The sequence below is a fragment of the Rattus norvegicus genome, chromosome 13, assembly GCF_036323735.1.
Source record: "Rattus norvegicus strain BN/NHsdMcwi chromosome 13, GRCr8, whole genome shotgun sequence".
Taxonomy (NCBI): domain Eukaryota; kingdom Metazoa; phylum Chordata; class Mammalia; order Rodentia; family Muridae; genus Rattus; species Rattus norvegicus.
Genome location: NC_086031.1, coordinates 52,035,676 through 52,052,972, shown reverse-complemented (window position 1 = coordinate 52,052,972; position 17,297 = coordinate 52,035,676). Strand labels below are relative to the sequence as shown.

Sequence of the window (17,297 nt, the reverse complement as noted above, 5' to 3'; positions counted from 1 at the left end):
CCATCTGGTCTTGGGCTTTTAATTGGATGGGAGACTTTTAATGACTGCTTCTATTTTTTCTTTTAGGAGTTATGGGACTGTTTAGATGGTTTATCTGATCCTTATTTAACTTTGGTACCTGCTATCTGTCTAGAAAATTGTCCATTTCATCCAGATTTTCAAGTTTTGTTCAGTATAGGTTTTTGTAGCAGTATCTGACAATTTTTTTAATTTCCTCAGTTCTGTTGTTATATCTCCCTTTTCATTTCTGATTTTGTTAATTTGGAAACCCTCTGGTTAGTCCAGCTAGGGGTTTATCTATCTTGTGGATTTTTCTCAAAGAACAAGCTCCTTTTTTGTTGATTCTTTGTATAGTTCTTTTTGTTTCTACTTGGTTGATTTCAGCCCTGAGTTTGATTATTTCCTGCCATGTACTCCTTTGAATCCAAGGACACATCAAAACAATCATCCATCATGATCAAGTAGGCTTCTTCCCAGGGATGCAGGGATTGTTCAATATACAGAAAGTTAGACTCCAGAAAAATCAAATAACCCTATTAAACATGGGTTATAGAGCTAAACAAAGAACTCTCAGTTGAGGAATATCAAATAGCTGAGAAGTACCTAAAACAATGTTCAACATCCTTAGTCATCAGGGAAAGACAAATTAAAACAATCCTGAGATTCCACCTCACACCAATCAGAATGGCTAAGATCAAAACTCAGGTAACAATAGATACTAGCAAGGATGTGGAGAAAGAGGAACACTCCTCCATTGTTGGTGGGATTGCAAATTGGTACAACCACTCTGGAAATCAGTCTGTAGATTCCTCAGAAAATTGAACATACTACTACCTGAGGACCCAGCTATACCACTCCTGGGCATATACTCAAAAGATGCTCTAACATATAACAAGGACACATACTCCACTATGTTCATAGCAGCCTTATTTATAATAGCCAGATGTCCCTCAACAGAGGAATAGATACAGAAAATGTGGTACATCTACACAATGGAGTACTACTCAGCTATTAAAAAACAATGACTTCATGAAATTCAAAAATGGATGGAACTAGAAAATATCATCTTGAGGGAAGTAACTAAATTACATGGCATGCACTTACTGATAGGTGGACATTAGCCCAAAAGCTCAAATTACCTGAAATACAATCCACAGACCACAGGAAGCTCAAGAAGAAGGAAGATTGAAGTGCAGATGCTTCACTCCTTCTTAAAAAGTGGAAAGAACTATTCATTTGAGGGAATATGAGGACAAAGTTTGGAGCAGAGACTGAAGGAACAGCTATTCAGAGCCTGCCCTACATGTGACCCATATATATACAGCCACCAAAACTAGATAAGATTGATGAAGCTAAGAAGTGTAGGCTGACAGGAACAGGATATAGATGTCTCCTGAGAGACATAGCCAGACCATGTCAAATACAGAGGCGATCGCTAGCAGAAAACTATTGAACTGAGAATGGGACCCCTGTTGGAGGAATTAGAGAAAGGATAGAAAGAACTGAAGGGGCTTGCAGTCTCATAAGAACAACAATGCCAACCAACCAGAGCGCCCAGGGACTAAATCACTACCCAAAGACTATACATGGACTGACCCATGGCTCCAGCTGAATATGTAGCAGAGGATGGCCTTATTTGGCACCAACGGGAGGAGAATCTCTTGGTCCTGCCAAGGCTGGATGCCCCAGTATAGTGGAATGTCTGGGCAGGGAGGCGGGAAGGAGTGGGTGAGTGAATGAGAAAACACCCTCATAGAAGGGGAAGGGGCCATGGGATAGGGGGTTTATGGACAGGAAATGGGGAAATGTGATAACATTTGAAATTTAATAAAAATTATCCAATTAAAAAAATCGCATATACCAAAGAAGATGGTCACAGTGGAGAATATCAGGTTCTCCATTATCAATTCTCTTTGCTTTGCAACTTCTAAATCATTGAGAAAGCACATACAGGCACATACACATGCACATACACACGCACACGCACATGCTCATGCACATGTACATGATTGCAAACACATACACACACAGAGGCATGCACACACTACTGCTACTTACTGAGGTGTTCAGTTAAAAACAGGAAAAGGATAAAGTAGTGAAAATGTAGTTACATGTGGAGTTTCAAATACAAATACTGTTGTTCCAGGAAGTGTTCGTGAGCTCCTGATAAACACCAAGGAACCAATTCTGATGTGATCTCATTAGGGTGCATCCTCTTAGGGGGACAAGGCTTTATAGGAAATGGTGAGCAAGCAAGATGGGCTTAGCCTGACAGGCATATAATTGAATAATTATTGTATGCTGACAAGTGGGTGCTCTAAAGCCAGACCATACACAAGCATGAATGGCCTGAAAGCCCTTCTGAAACAATCAGACTAATCTTTGCTAATCTGTTGCTAGGAAGTAGCTCGGGAGTGACTCTGCTGAAGGACAAGCCGAGGGGTCCTTCAGGGTACGTGGGTGGCAGCTTGGGTTCTGCTGCAGGTCAAGTTCACAGGTTAACTTATTATTTTTCTTTAAGAGGGAGGCCAGTCTCAATACAGAGTCAGTTTGGCCTCTCAATACAAATAATATAAATAGAAATAATACCAATATAAGTATAACCCAATGAGATTTAACGGCTTGCTTCATGAAATAAACACTCTCTATTAATCATCTATAGCTAGGGGTGAAATTAATCAATCAAACAGTCCACATTGATAGACCAAATTATTCTTCTCACCTTGCTATTCCGATGAGTTAGGGTCATAGTCTGAAAGGCACAGGTATTAAAGAATGGTGATATTAGGAGACTGCAGACACTTCTATGTGGGGCCTAAATCATTGATGATGTCCTCCTGAGCAGGAGTATGGTACTTTGAAAACACTCCCCCCCATTTTCTCTTTTGCTTTGCAGTTGCCTTAGGGCTGCCATGTTCCTCTGTCATATGCTCCTTGCCTCAGTCCTGAAAGCAATTTGTGCCCAGTAATCATGGAGTGAAACTGTAAGCCAAATTGTTTATCACACATTTTTTTGGTCCCAATGATCTATCTAATTCAACCACGAATCTGATGTCTTGGGGATGAGTTCTTATGGTTCAGGGTTTGTCATCGAGCTGTCACAATCACTTGCTGAGTTAGCGTGATATGCTTCTGTCATCCCAACATGTAAGTGGGAAAGAGTCCGTTTGGAAAAATATCCACTGGGTGCCTGAGAGGATCCAGTGCTTGCCTAGAAGACCTCTCTATAAGACCACTGCACAATACAGATGCTTGTTGACCCAAAGAGACTAACCCAAAAGTAAATAAAAAAGGAACCAACATTGAAGTCTTACTGACCACATCATCCTTTTAGAAGTGACCCTCCATCTCCTATGCTGCATTTATTAGATTAATTTACAAGGTCCAGCTCATGCACAGGGAACAGAAATGACACATAACCTTAAACATGTTAGGAAATGATAAATCCACATTCTGAAAGGCAGTTCCCTGCCCCTAAGGTGGGCAATGTTTGGGCTCAGTGGTTGTTCTAATTCACTAATGGTTGTTGTAATAAAACATTCACCAAAACAAGAAAAAGATTGGTTTTACTTGTAGGTTCCATTCTATCATCTGGGGAAGCTGAGGCAGGAACCTCTGAGCCCACGGAGGAATGCTGCTCACTGACTTGCTTCTTCTGGCTTCCTCTGCCACCTTTCCCATGTGGCCCAGAGCTTCTTGCCCAGGATGATAACCCTCACAGTGAGACTGGGTCCTCTGACATCAATTAGCAGTGAGTGAAATGTCCTGCAGACATGCCCAGAAGCCATTTTGACGGAAGCAATTCCCCAACTGAGATTCTCTTTTTCCGGGTATGTGGAGGTTTGTGTCAGGTTGTCAAAAACTTATCGGCACAATTGTTAAATATAATAATGTGTATAGATTATTGAGTCTTTTAATCTTTTGGTGCCTGGAGTTCTTTGCTCCATTATAGATGTCATCCAGGTGCACTGGAACTCTGTGGTTTTAATTACACCGTCTCTCTTCCAGGCACGGATAATGGCCTCCTAAAGTAAACATCTGAAGTAGCAAACCAATTTCCAACCACTCTTCTTGCTCTACGGCTTAAAAATTGTCCGGGGCTTTCTACTGTTCAGGACAATAGACAAAGTTTCAACATGGTTTCTCTGTTTTTTTTTCCTATAATTTACTTATTAGTTTCTATTTTTGATTAAAACAGATTCTTCTCTCACACAATACACCCTGACCACAGTTTTCCCTCCCTCTCCTCCTGTCAGTTCCCTGCATCTCCCTCTTTTCCATAACACTGCTTCTCCATTTCATGTTCAGAAAATAGCAGGCCTCTCAGAGACCACAGCCAAACAGAACAAAACAAGCTACAATCAGACAAGGCAAAAGCCCTCATATTGAAGCTGGACAAGGCAACTCAATAGGAAGAAAAAAAATCCCAGGAGCAGGCAAAAGAGGTGCAGATATGCCTGGCCCCACTGTTACAAGTTCTACAAAACACCACGAAGGCCTCATGTTTCTTGCTTCAATTTCTGTGAACCCATATGAGGCCTGCTTAGTTGATTCACTGGGCCATATTCTTATGTTCTCCACCCACTCTGATTTCTACATTTCTTCCTCACACTGTTCTGGGGGATTCCCTGAGCTCTGAAGCGAAGGGCCCAATAGAGAATTCTAATTTAGACTAGCTCTCTACATAATATCTGGCTGTGGGCCTCTGCATCTGTTCCCATCTGCTGCCAGAGGAAGCCTCTCTGGTAATACTGGACAGTGTGCCAATCGATGGGTCTATGTGTATAGCAGAATATCATTAGGAATCATTTCATTGACTTCTGTTGGCAGTCATGTTTGGTTGTACACTGGCCTATCAAGTCTCCTGTTCCTGGCCATTCAGGCAGTATAGATCATGGCCTCCCTTTATGGGTTGGTCGCTCCCACATGTTTTGTACCACTATTGCCCCAGCACATTTGGCAGACAAGATAGATTGTAGGTGAAGGGTTTTTTGTAGCTGGGTTGGTTTCCATATTTTTCTTCCCATAGCCTACAGAGTACTTTCTTGTGCCAAAGAGAGTAGACTCTAGAGGTTTGTCTATTCTGGAATGGGCCCTGGGGTAGCCTACCTCCACAGGGAGCTCTGTTCCAGTCCCCACACTGACTTCTTTCATTCCCTTGAGTTATTTTTCTTTTCCCATCCTAGGTGCATGCACCTGTTATTTTTTCTAGCTTGGATGCTTCCTGTGATAGTTTCCTGACCCCAGACTCTTAACATGTTAACTTCTCTTTTCCATCCGCAAGAAGAAAACTTAACACTAGACCAGCCTGGTCCATCTCAAGACTAACTCTACACAGTGAAGCTGTTAAAATATCTTGGACCTAGAATCTCTTTGACACCTCAAACCTTCACTAGATTGAACTGAACTCTTTACCAACTAACAACGGCGTCGTTTTATTTCTCGGCAGGAAAAGATCTTGGATTATTCTGTCTGTCTCCATAAAGGAGGCTTTAGTCTTTTTTTTCACACATTATCAATGATACTCCTGCCTATATTAAACATGTTTCACTTTTCCCATGAGTTATTGGCAGGGGTATGTGTACCTTTGTTTTGCACACTCATAAAACTCAGCTATACTTTTGACTTTTTCTCCTTTCTCGAAGGTTCCAGTGGTCTCCCTTTCATTCTCTAGACCTTTATTTAGAAGTCCTCTAATTATAGAAGTGCGGTTGAGATCGTCCTCCGTAAGTAGACTTCAAGTTCTAAGAGATAATAAGTGTGTCTGCGCTGGCTCTGGTGTACCCCAGCACTTAACTCTACAGGTAAATGCAGGGCTTCCTGGCGCATGCTTTTTAAACAATCGAGTAAACACCTGTTGATCTCATGACCTCAGGTTCAAAACCAAGAAAGTGCGTGTGTACATTCTTCTTTAATTGTCAGTGCTTTAGGACCCTGGTTTTACACAATGTTTGATTCCCGCCCCCCTACTTAATAAAGGAGGGTCCATCTTCACTGCTGTATTAGCTTGTGTCTATTATCAGTTGTCAAAGCCATCTAATGGTCTGGAGAAAGGCGATTTCACCACCCTTGCCTTCTGACATTACAACATGCCTGAGCAGCTGGGTAGCACCAGACCTGCCACAGAAATCCTTCTTTGCAAAGCTGAGGTGATCACCTTACGGCCCAGAGCCTGGGATCTCATTACTCTTGCTATAGAAGCCTGGAAGGCTACAAATGTCATTAGTGGCCATTACATTACTTGGCTTGGCTTTCAAAGGCTATCTCTGATGTTTGCCTCAGAGATTGCTCATGGCTATAAACTCTATAAATTGGAGGGTGTGTTTTCACAGGGATATATATTCTTTGAAAGAGTCTATGCATTTTCTGCCCTTCTGCAGTGAAATCAGAGGCTGCACCTACGAATTCGAATGGAGAATAAAATCTTGGAATGAAGTCTGTGTGAGTATTGGCATGCTCAGACTGTCTTCTGAACTCAACCCACTACTCCCTTCTGTTTTGCCATGTTCAAGCACTTTCATTCCACATCTAATTTTAATGTGCAAACCATCTCATTCCCTGCAATTATAAAGCATGTGTTAGCACTTAAGCAGCTGGAGGGGGTTGCCTAAGGTAAGAGGACTGATAGCATAGACCAGGCATCTTAAAAATGGCTTTGTGTGATCTGGCAATGCAAGCTAAGACTTTATGTTCATGGTTCCAAGCTGTCTGCCCGGGACTTAGAGAAATTCAGGCAGTGAATGCACGGGAATATTTTATTCCTGTTGGTACTGATATTTCAGGACATTTTTTGCATAGCAAATGTCTAGTTAAGGAAGGCTGAAGGTATTCACAATCTGCTTTCTTAAAGGAGCTGAAAAAGGGAATAAATTTGCCTAAGGATGATGGCGAAGTGATTGGAAAATATGATGAAGATCTAACAAAACTGTACTATGTTCTGATGGCATTGCAGAAAGTAAACGGATTTGTGAAAATGCAGATTTCACTGCTACTTTACCAGCGAAACTTCTTATTACATCTTCAAGATTAAAAAAAAAAAATCAGCTTATGTCTACAGGCTATCCTTACCTTAAGGATGAGGGGTGAGAGTTCACATTTAAATTCAGTACTTCGGATAAAAATAACCACGGGAATCCAAAGTAATCTTAGAAAATTCTTTAAACATCTGTAAACTTTCAACTACTCAGAATTACAATGAGTGCCCCAGATTTCCCATCTGTTTTACATACATCACATTTTCCAGGCCTAACCTAATTGTATTTTAATGTAAGCAGTACGAACCAAATAGGGATGTTCAGTGGGTACACCGTTTGCTTTCTGATCCTGAAGAGTCTACCTACATTGTTAGCATCACGGCATGGATAGCGTCATAGCTGGTGGCTTTTTAAAAATTGTGATTCCTTCCTTTTTTCTTTTTTTTCCCCTCCCAATGATGTTTTTTTTTTATTTGAAGCAATAATAGGGTTCATAGATTGACTAAGGAGTAAGTTAGATCCAACAATGTGATCAGCAGGTAAAGGCGCTTGCCACCAAGCCTGGTTATCTGAGTTTGATCCCCAGGACCCATAGAGTGAAAGTAAAGAACAGAGTCCAGCGAGTTGTCCTCTGACCTTCATATGTGAGCCATGGTGCAGCACAGACATGCACACATGCACAAACACACAACAAAAAACATTTTTTAAAAAATGTAAATAGAGTAGTTAAATTCACATATGATAAATATGTACATAAATATTAGGGTCTGATAATTTAGAAACATTATGATATATATATATATATACATATATATGTACATACACACACACATATATGGAGTCTATATTTTTCGAAGAACTACACAACTCAGTTTTGACTCACAGCCTATGGCTGAAATTCTTGAGTTCTGAGAGTTATTCCTTTGCAGACACTGCTGTGTGCAGAATGGAGGATGAGGGTGAGAGGCAAAAGAGTCATGTGACCAATCCCAGGAATGAGATTTGGGGGACCAGCATCAGGGTGCAGAGCTGAGTTCATTGCAGAGCACATACATTTGTGTGCAGTGTTTTAACCAATACCAAGCCATGAGTTCTTGGCCAATCTTATCTCGTCACACTGTCACTTCGCTCCCATAAAAGCTCTGTCTGATGAGGCTCCTCAGAAGGAGCAGGTTGTGGGGAGCATTGTCACTTGTTATGGCTTGCTCAAAGATGGGGGAAGCATCCACTGCCTTCGCCTCGGTTGCTTTCTGCTGTCTCACTGATGTTCGAGGAGCCATCTTAGATCTAATGCATTGTATGGAAGATCAGGACTCTAAGGAGTCACAGGAGCCTGGGACGTCTCGCTCTCCATCTACTTTTTCCTTCACAAGGTTACCTCCACTTCCCCACACGTACTGCTTGCTGCTAAGTAGACATATTTCTAACTTACGTATTCATTCAAAACTTATTACACAGCTGCTACAAGCTTGATGTTTCTTTTGTATAAAGTTTAGAGCAGAAAAGAGAAAGAAAGAAAGAGAGAGATGGAGAGAGAGAGAGAGATGGAGAGAGAGAGAGAGAGAGAGAGAGAGAGAGAGAGAGAGAGAGAGAGAGAGAGAGAGAGAGGAGAAAGGAAAGGAAAGGAAAGGAAAGGAAAGGAAAGGAAAGGAAAGGAAAGGAAAGGAAAGAAAAGAAAAGAAGGAAGAAACCAGGAAGGAAAGCCCTCTGACTTGTACAGATTAAGTTAATTTATGAATAAGCAAGACAAACTATTTTTATTTTTAATGCTTTATTAGGTGTTTTATAATTTTGTACAATGTATTTTGATCATATGAACTCCCATTCCCTCCTGTAAGTCTTGTCATATCTTGACCTTCTCCAAATCATGGTCTCTTTTGACAAACCGTTTTAAATTTAATAACCCGTTGATTCCAACTCGATTCATCCATATAGTTTTGGTAGTGGGGCCATCCACTGGAACATGGTTGATCTTCTAGGAGCCACACCCTTAAAGACAACCCAGGTATGCCTCAGAAGGAATCCATTATCGTTTGGTTTCTTAGACTCCTTAATCATCAGAATCTGCACCCTCAGCCCAGGAACATGAGCTTTTCAGTACAGCTCTCAAGTCCTCGCTTGGCCTGTGCTGTGACATTTGGTGCACTAATGTGTTATATCCTATTTATAAACTGGTATCTCTAATGGTTTTGTGTGGATTAAAGGGAACAATGTACCTCTGTTAGTGTGCATTAAATAAAGGTAATTCCATTCAACTTTGTAAATTCATCAAATCTCAAATGTAACATGTTGTTTATTTATTTATTTTTTCAACCAAAGCTTTTAGCGTTCAGGACAGCAACGAAGCAGATATTGTGGCTTGAAATAAAGCACAGCAGTGCAAAAGGGAGCACACTTTTTATGTGTACATGTATGTGCATGCACATGTGTATGTGCATTTGTGAAGATTATGCTACATATGTACAGGTTCCCATGGTGGCCAGAAAAGGACTCCAATTGTCTAGAGTTGGCTGTGAGTTGCCTGTTATGGGTTCTGGACAAGACCTGCCAGAAGAGTAGCAGTGCTCCTAATCCCTGAGCCGTCTCCCCAGCCCCATAAGAAAACTTTTGAAAAAAGAGTCTAGTCAACAATAGGGTTTTTAACTAAATGAATTTGTTAATAATTAATTGTACTTGAGAGAAAACAATGCGTGGAAAGGAGATAATCTTTTTTTTAACTACACAAAGAAGAAAGAGTTATGAAATATAACTAAACAGCCTGAGAATGCCTTTGAATTTTGAGAACATTTTGCGTTCCTCTGTGCGTTTCTCACCATATCTTCCTACTGTTACTTACAAGTCCATCTTAAGCATGATGCAATGGTAAGCTGCGATGGTAGCACTCTGGGAGCTGAGAAGAAAGGACTAACGACCAGATCCATATGGTTCACACAGGATTTGGTGTCTCAAAACTCATTGTCTTTAGATGCACAATCTAGGATGTGAATTTTGTACGTATCTTTCAGTCAACAATCAGTAAGATTTGTAAATCATAAATTTCCCTAAACTCATCGTTCCATAATGAGTTCATGTGATAATAATCCGTGTACATCATTAAAAGTCAGAGCCCAATGAGTAATTAAAATTTAATGTTTGATTGTGCTTTGAATTCAAGCCTATATAGGTGAACAGTACAATCTTAAGATGTTTATGTCCTTCACATCTAACACTCAGATTCTTTTAAAGAAACATAAATAATAATAAATAATTTACTTAAAATTGTTTAAAGTGCACATATGTGGAAAAGATTTGTCACCCCTATCAAGGAAATGCAGATTGAAATCACAATGATTTTACACCCACCCCCGTTAGAATGGACATTATCAAATGAATACATGGTAGCAAGTGACAAGAGCAAAGAGGGCAATGACAAGGACTAAAGACACAGGGAACTACTGCGAACTTTAGATGTAAATTAGTGCAACTATTTGGAAAAACTGGATGGAGGTTCTTCCAAAAAATGAAAAACAGAATCCCTATACTGTAAGTCCTTATATTCCTACATCTTGTGTGTGTGTGTGTGTGTGTGTGTGTGTGTGTGTGTGTGTACTGAGGAAGGTATATCAAAGAGGTATTTGTACTCTCTTCATTTAAACCTTATTGATAATAGCCAAGATATGGAAACAAAGAAAGTGTCCTTCAACCCATGAATGGGTAAAGAAACCATGCCATATATATATGGTTTGTATATGCTTGGCCCAGGGAGTGGCACTGTTGGGAGGTATAGCCTTATTGGAGTAGGTGTGTCACTATGGGTGTGTGCTTAATACCCTTATTCTAGCTGCCTAGAAGTCAGTCTTCCACTAGCAGCCTTCAGATGAAGATGTAAAACTCATAACTCTGCCTGTGCCATGTCTGCGCAGATGCTGCCGACTCCCGCCTTGATGATGACGGACTGAACCTCTCAACCTATAAGTCAGCCCTTTATAAGACTTGTCTTGATCATGATGTCTGTTCATAGTAGTAAAACCCTGATATATATATATATATATATATATATATATATATATATATATATATATATATATAGTGTGTGTGTGTGCGGCGCGTGTGTGTGTGTGTGTGTGTACATGTGTAGAAAGTGAAATACTATACAGGCTTAGGAAATTTTGTCAACAATGATATACCTGGATGAATTTGTAATCAATGAAATAGAAAGGCAAGTGCTACATGATTTGCTTAAATATGAAACTTAAAGATAATGATTTTATTGAAGAATAGAAGGTTTATTACCAAAGGCTGAGTGGAGAACAGAGTCTGGGAAAGAGATGTCTCACTAAATTTTGGTTCAACTAGAGGAAAAAGCTTTAGTGAATTATTATATCATCTGCTTAATCATACCATCTAGACATTTCAAAATAATAAAAGTATAGATTTTAACATCACTATAAGAAGCAATGGTGGGGCTGGGGAGATGGCTTAGTGATTAAGAGCATGGTTGCTTTTCCCGAGGGTCTAGATTCGATTCCTAGCACCTACATGGCAGCTCACATCTGTCTGTACCTCCAGTTCCCGGACTTCCTACACCCTCACAAAAGACATACATATAGGGTAATCAGCAGTGAACATAATAAATAAATAATTTAAAAAATCCTACAAACAGATAATATGTAACTGCAACTGATGGAGAAGCAGGAGGAGGAGAAACAAAGGTGCTAAGGTAATGAATAAGTTTATTAGCCTGGTGTTTATTAGTTTACTAGCTTGGTGTGCCCTTTCTCTTGCTATAGATATGTCAAAGATCATACTGTACTTCACAAATGTTCATAACCACTATTTAGCAACAAAAATAATAACGAATGAGAATCCCAGAAAGTAAATCACTCCTGTCAAATATTTAAAAGTTATTGGTTAATCATGCCAAATTGTTTCCATAAAGTTTACATCATATTATAGCTTCCTGAACAAGGCCAAGAGCGGAAGGGCTTACCTAACAAAACCATTAAAGTTATCTAGAGTAGAATTTAGTACAAAATGTTACAGATCATATAGAATCACAATATATATCAAGAAGCAGAATAAAAATAGCTGAGCGAACGCATTCTGGAGTGGAAACTTTTTGTACTATCATTCATCCACGTCCTGAGGAAAGATGTGGACAAAACACTTCATCCCTGCCGCCTATTGTTTTTTCTTTGCTATTCGTTTCTTATTCTGACTTGCTAACATACACACAAAGATAATTGCTTGACGACTCTGAATCTTCATGACTCTTTGCTACGGCATGTATCTACCTGGTATGAAGGTTTTAGTAAATTTTAGTTTAAGTTGCTAAGAGGAGCAGGGAATATGTAAATCACAGCCAAGCCCCAGGAGTGGCTCACCTGGGGACAGGTGTGCTTCCCAGGCTACCACACCATAACCTGGGGAGATGAAGATCACCTGTTCAAAAAGCAGGCCGAATGAAGGGCATCAATGTGAGGAACTGACATAAGCATGTCAAGCGTAAGATGAACGCACTCGTGCTGGCATCGCACAGTGCTGTGCTTTCTTCCTCAGCCCACGTTACTAAAAGACTCCTACATCACACTACTTCACATTGGAATATTCACAAAGGATGCAAAATTTTAAATCACCTCTGTAGCACTCACATTCATTCCTTGACTACGCTGTCCATCCCATTGTTTGCCTTGCGAGTTACTGCTTTTCCTCAGTTTTATATGAAAGGCTTAATATATCCGGCTTCCTAAGGCTCCCCCATTTTTTGCCCACATGCCCTCCTTGTGGTGGTTGCCTTCTCATTAATGGGGCCCACTGAATCCAAGCAATGTATTCCACCATTTTCTTCTCCCTGTGTTGCTTTATGGGAATATTGATAAAAGTTCCTGTCACATCTTGATTTACATTTATTTTAGATTGTTTTAGAGAAGAATATGTAATTCCTTAAAGAAATAAAATAAATCTTGGGACCCTGTGAGCAATTTCATCTTTGTTTCATCTACTTAATACTCAAATGTTCTCACAAGAAGATTTTATCTGTTATACATAGTAGGCTATGTTATTCTAGTCAAGGGTACCTCAGAAGGTTTTACAGCATTATCCTACTTAAAAACCTTCCCTTTTAAGGGCAAGAGAAATTGTTCAACAGTTATGAGCCCTTGCTAGATGCCCAGAGGACAGGGATTGGTGTGGCTTACAACCACCTGTGACTCATTCCAGGGCATCTTCCTAGGTACCATGCACACATGTGTTACACGTACATACATGCAGACAGACATATAAATGCATAGAAAATAAAATACATATAAAATAAAAATAAATAAATGTAAAATAGCCTTTAAAAATAATAGGGAGAAAATATAAGTAGATGCTCAAAATTAGAAATCGTGTTAATGGGAATATTGGAATACTCCATGCCAGTGCAATACATTTCAGGGTACCTAAGAATTGGGTGTTTAGTAGGACACAAAGCAGAGAGCACCTTCAAACCTTTGGTATTATATGCTTGGAAGAAGATAAAACAAGAGGTAGCAACATGGGATTGCCACAAGATCTTGAGATCTTTGAGAGTGTTGTTCCTGTGGGGAAAGATCAGAAGTAAATGTGGTTATAGTGAGATTTAGGCCCAAGAGCAGAAGACAGTGGATGTTTAGGGTATCCAACCAGGAGACTAAGACTTAGACAACAACAACATCTCAGCGGGTGTAAACATCATGCCTCTGTTGGACATTCCTTTAGTTCCTGAAGCATAAGAAAAGAGAATACAAGGGAGTATCTTACTAGGATACTAGCTTTCAGATTTTAAGTGACTTCAAAAGCAAATACAGGGGCAGAATAGACGGCTAGTGGATAAGTGCCAGCTCTATAAGCATGGGGCCTATAATCCATGCCCTCAGAACCCTGGTCCAGGCCAGTCAGGTGTGACACACAGAGTCCCAGCACTCCTGCCAGCAAAGTCCAGGCTAGTAAAAGAGCCTTACTCAATAAAGTGGAGAGTGATGCAAAAAGACAGCTCATGTTAACTGTGGGTGTCTACACACATACACACACGCATGTGCACTTAGACTTACAAACATTTATATACGAATGCACATCAAAGTTATACAGAAGAAACATAACAGAAGACAAGTAAAGCCAACAACAGACCATCCCACAAACCAGGGTACCATCATGGTAGACAAAACCCTAAATGTGAGTAATGTCAGAAATGTTATGACATTTGTGGGGAAGAATTCCAAATACCAAATATGGAGGGTAGATCCAGGAGGGCAGTTGGCAGAAAAGTCTGATATTTGCTTGCCAATTTGAATACTACTGGTGATTTGGTTTCACCAAGACCAGCTTCCACTAAAAAAAAAAAATCTACACAATTGGGAGAGAGCAACATTTGAAGATGTGAAATTGTAGATTGAAGAGGAGTAATGAGAAAATGAACAAATAGAAACTCTTCTGCGCGTTACTAATTATGTGCCATTTCCAAACCCATAGCTTTTTAAGACAGAAAAAAGAAGGGAGCTGTTTAAGCAATGAGGCAAGAACAGAAACATTCTTTTTCTTTGAGCTTCTTGTTTTTTGTTGAGATTAGAACCTTGTCATTGGTTAAATGGAAAGATCCAGATGGTAGGGGAAGGAGTTATGACGGATGCAGAGGTGTCGTAAGCAGGGCAAAAACTCGTGAACTAACTGTGTAAAATACTGTAAAATATCCTGAACACCAGAGCAAGGTCCCAGGAATGGATTTCTGTAGTGTGAATTGAATGTATATCAGAATTAAACGATCAAGAAAGAGAAAGGACAATGAGTTTGATACAGCTCCCAATGAATTAAAATCTTCTAGGTCCCTAGGCACTGTATGTAGAACATCTTGTTATAAATCATAATAAACCAACCATTGTACTTACCGTTGGTGGTGATGAACCTTGATGACAGATGTGCTCTTTGAAACATAGAGTCAAACTAGTTAGGAAGTTGGGAAACATATGCGGGCGCGCATGCGCGCACCCCCCCCACACACACACACAAACACACGTGCTCATGCACGCACGCACACTTAACTTGACGTCATGGAATTAGGTCTACCAATTCAGATCAGGTTCTTGGAAGAAGAAAGATAGAGATGGTGAAATATAATCTTCAATCTGAGGTCTCTCCGGGGAATGAATCTACTGTATGATTATAAAGAGCCCCTGGATAATAACTGCTTAGCTATTCATGCACTTTCCCACTGCTTACCTACGGAGTGGAGCCATTTCAGTCATTCCATAGGTAGAGCAAAAGAATTAGCTCTTGTTTCAAGCCCATTTTGACCAGGAATTCTAATGAAAGATGAGGGGATGGCTACTTTTTGTGATGCAACAATGTGACAGACAGCGGAACCGGAAGTAAGATACTTTGGTTCTTCCTTTCACCTGCACTATACAGCAAGAAGCCGAGCCAATTCAGTATTGACTTTGGGTATCCACCACTTTAGCATTTTTGAGAAGTACCGCATTTGTAGCCCTCGGGAGCATAGCAAAGCCCTATTCTTATATAAATCAATGACTTCCTCACAGAAATAGGATTTGATAAGAATAGAATAAACAAACCTGGAAAATTCAAACAATAGAAGTTAAACGGAGAAACTGTGTTAATACCTCCAGGACCTCTCTTAGGGAGGGAACGTCTGTTGATTGTGACAGCAAAAAGCGGGGCCACAGTTGCATTCATTGTTCAGTGAGCTTTTCTACACAGTTCAACCCACCGACAGCAATGAATGTTGATTGTGACCTTTGTAAACATCATCTCTGCACAGGCGGAGAGAATCCTGTCCGGTCCTGCCTTGCGGTTTTGTCTTCAGCAAACGCAGAGAGCCGCGGAGTAGATAATGGTTAGCTATAGGGTACAATCAACGGTCGATGGTTTTTATTTGAATTCCAAACTCACCGACAGCGTTGAATGTTCACTGAAGCAACCTGTGAGCCAGAGGTGTGCTGATTTTACAGTATCTGTGGGAATCTGGAGCAGGCGGGAGGCAGAGGGAAGCCCAATCCTTTAACCAAACATGTCACACATTTTAAACCATTTCAAAAGAGTACGGAAGAAAAGAAGCGGGATTCCTTCAGCCCAGACTTTGGCAAACCTCCACTTCTTGCTGTGTCAAAGAAAAGGATCTGATTTTTTTCCAAAAGTAAAAAAAGAAGAAGAAAAAACCTTTTGGGGGGGCTTAGTTCCAGGCTGTTAAAGGCAGAGAAAATTTATCATTCGACAAAATTTAATCTATTAAAAAAACAAAACAAAAAAAACCAGTATATAAGTATCTCATAATTTAAATATTGGTGTCCATATAATTAGAACAACAAGGAAGCATGTAGGTTATGCAAAAATCAGACAGAAACCACTTAAGTTTTCTCAAACTAAATTGCTAAAAATTTTGATCTATGTTTACGATGTGCATGGAATAAACATTTAGTATACAATAGGCATTTTAATTAGTATAATTTCCTTAAAATATACTTATTTTTAGAACAAGTAAACCCAACCAATTTAAAGCATTTTTCTTTGCCTATGACACAGAATTTTAAACGACAATGAAAATTAATAGAACCTATGCATACTAGCTGAGACTCAACTTGTTTCACTTTGGCTATTAATGTCCTAACATGGTTATATTTTATGATTTAGAGGATCTGGAAATAACTTCTATCCATTTTTCTAGGAGTTCTCTGAGTAAAATGCATTTACGAATTAGTATGAACTGTATCAAACATGTCTTTATAACTGATTTCAATAATCAATTTAAACAAAAATCCCTTTGTAATCCTCAGAACCAAGGTAGAAAATTTCTACATTCTATTTCTGTAGGATTCTATGAGAAAATGAATATAAAAATAAAATCTGACTTTGCAACTATTTCTGGTTTTATACAAGTTACTGTAACTATTAATAAAATTTTGGTGAACCATTCAGTCCAAATTTTTATGCATATACGTTTTGTTCACTTAGAGTATTGTATGCTAAACCTGTAGTCGCTTAGTATCTTGTAAACAGGACAAGTCTCTCTACTTGGTGTTTTGAGGTAGATAAGGCAATAATCTGCTGATGGTATGCATTCAGACTTCAGATAGTTATGGGACACAAAATTGACTACTCTGAATATAACTGTGTGGTTTCCTTTGAGATAGGCAGCTTTCCTGCAGAAGACTGTCTCGTGGCATTAAAAAAAAGCACGTCCTCCTGGGGTCATCTGTTTATGCTATCAGTTTCACCTGAATGCATATGACTCATGTTCCCTTGCTTGCCCATTGCACTACTATATTGGTGACAGCATCCCATTGGTCTATACATAACTGTCATTGCTTCTGACAT

General features: G+C 39.7%; 1 long non-coding RNA gene and 3 other non-coding genes across 4 annotated transcripts in view; 1 reads left to right on the top strand and 3 right to left on the bottom strand.

Annotated features, from left to right (window-relative positions):
• LOC108352541 (uncharacterized) overlaps positions 1-17,297 on the bottom strand; it is a 96,854-nt gene that overhangs the window by 12,661 nt on the left and 66,896 nt on the right. The window contains exon 2 of the long non-coding RNA XR_005492483.2: positions 1-17,297. This exon is cut by the window's left edge and continues 12,661 nt beyond it; it is cut by the window's right edge and continues 33,713 nt beyond it. This is a non-coding gene — a long non-coding RNA (uncharacterized LOC108352541).
• On the bottom strand, positions 15,636-15,745 carry Mir181b1 (microRNA 181b-1). Its single transcript, NR_031899.1, has one exon. It is a non-coding gene; the product is annotated as a microRNA 181b-1 (primary transcript).
• Mir181a-1 (microRNA 181a-1) lies at positions 15,807-15,906 on the bottom strand. The gene has a single exon (NR_031926.1). It is a non-coding gene; the product is annotated as a microRNA 181a-1 (primary transcript).
• Positions 15,809-15,925, top strand: Mir3570 (microRNA 3570). The gene has a single exon (NR_037358.1). It is a non-coding gene; the product is annotated as a microRNA 3570 (primary transcript).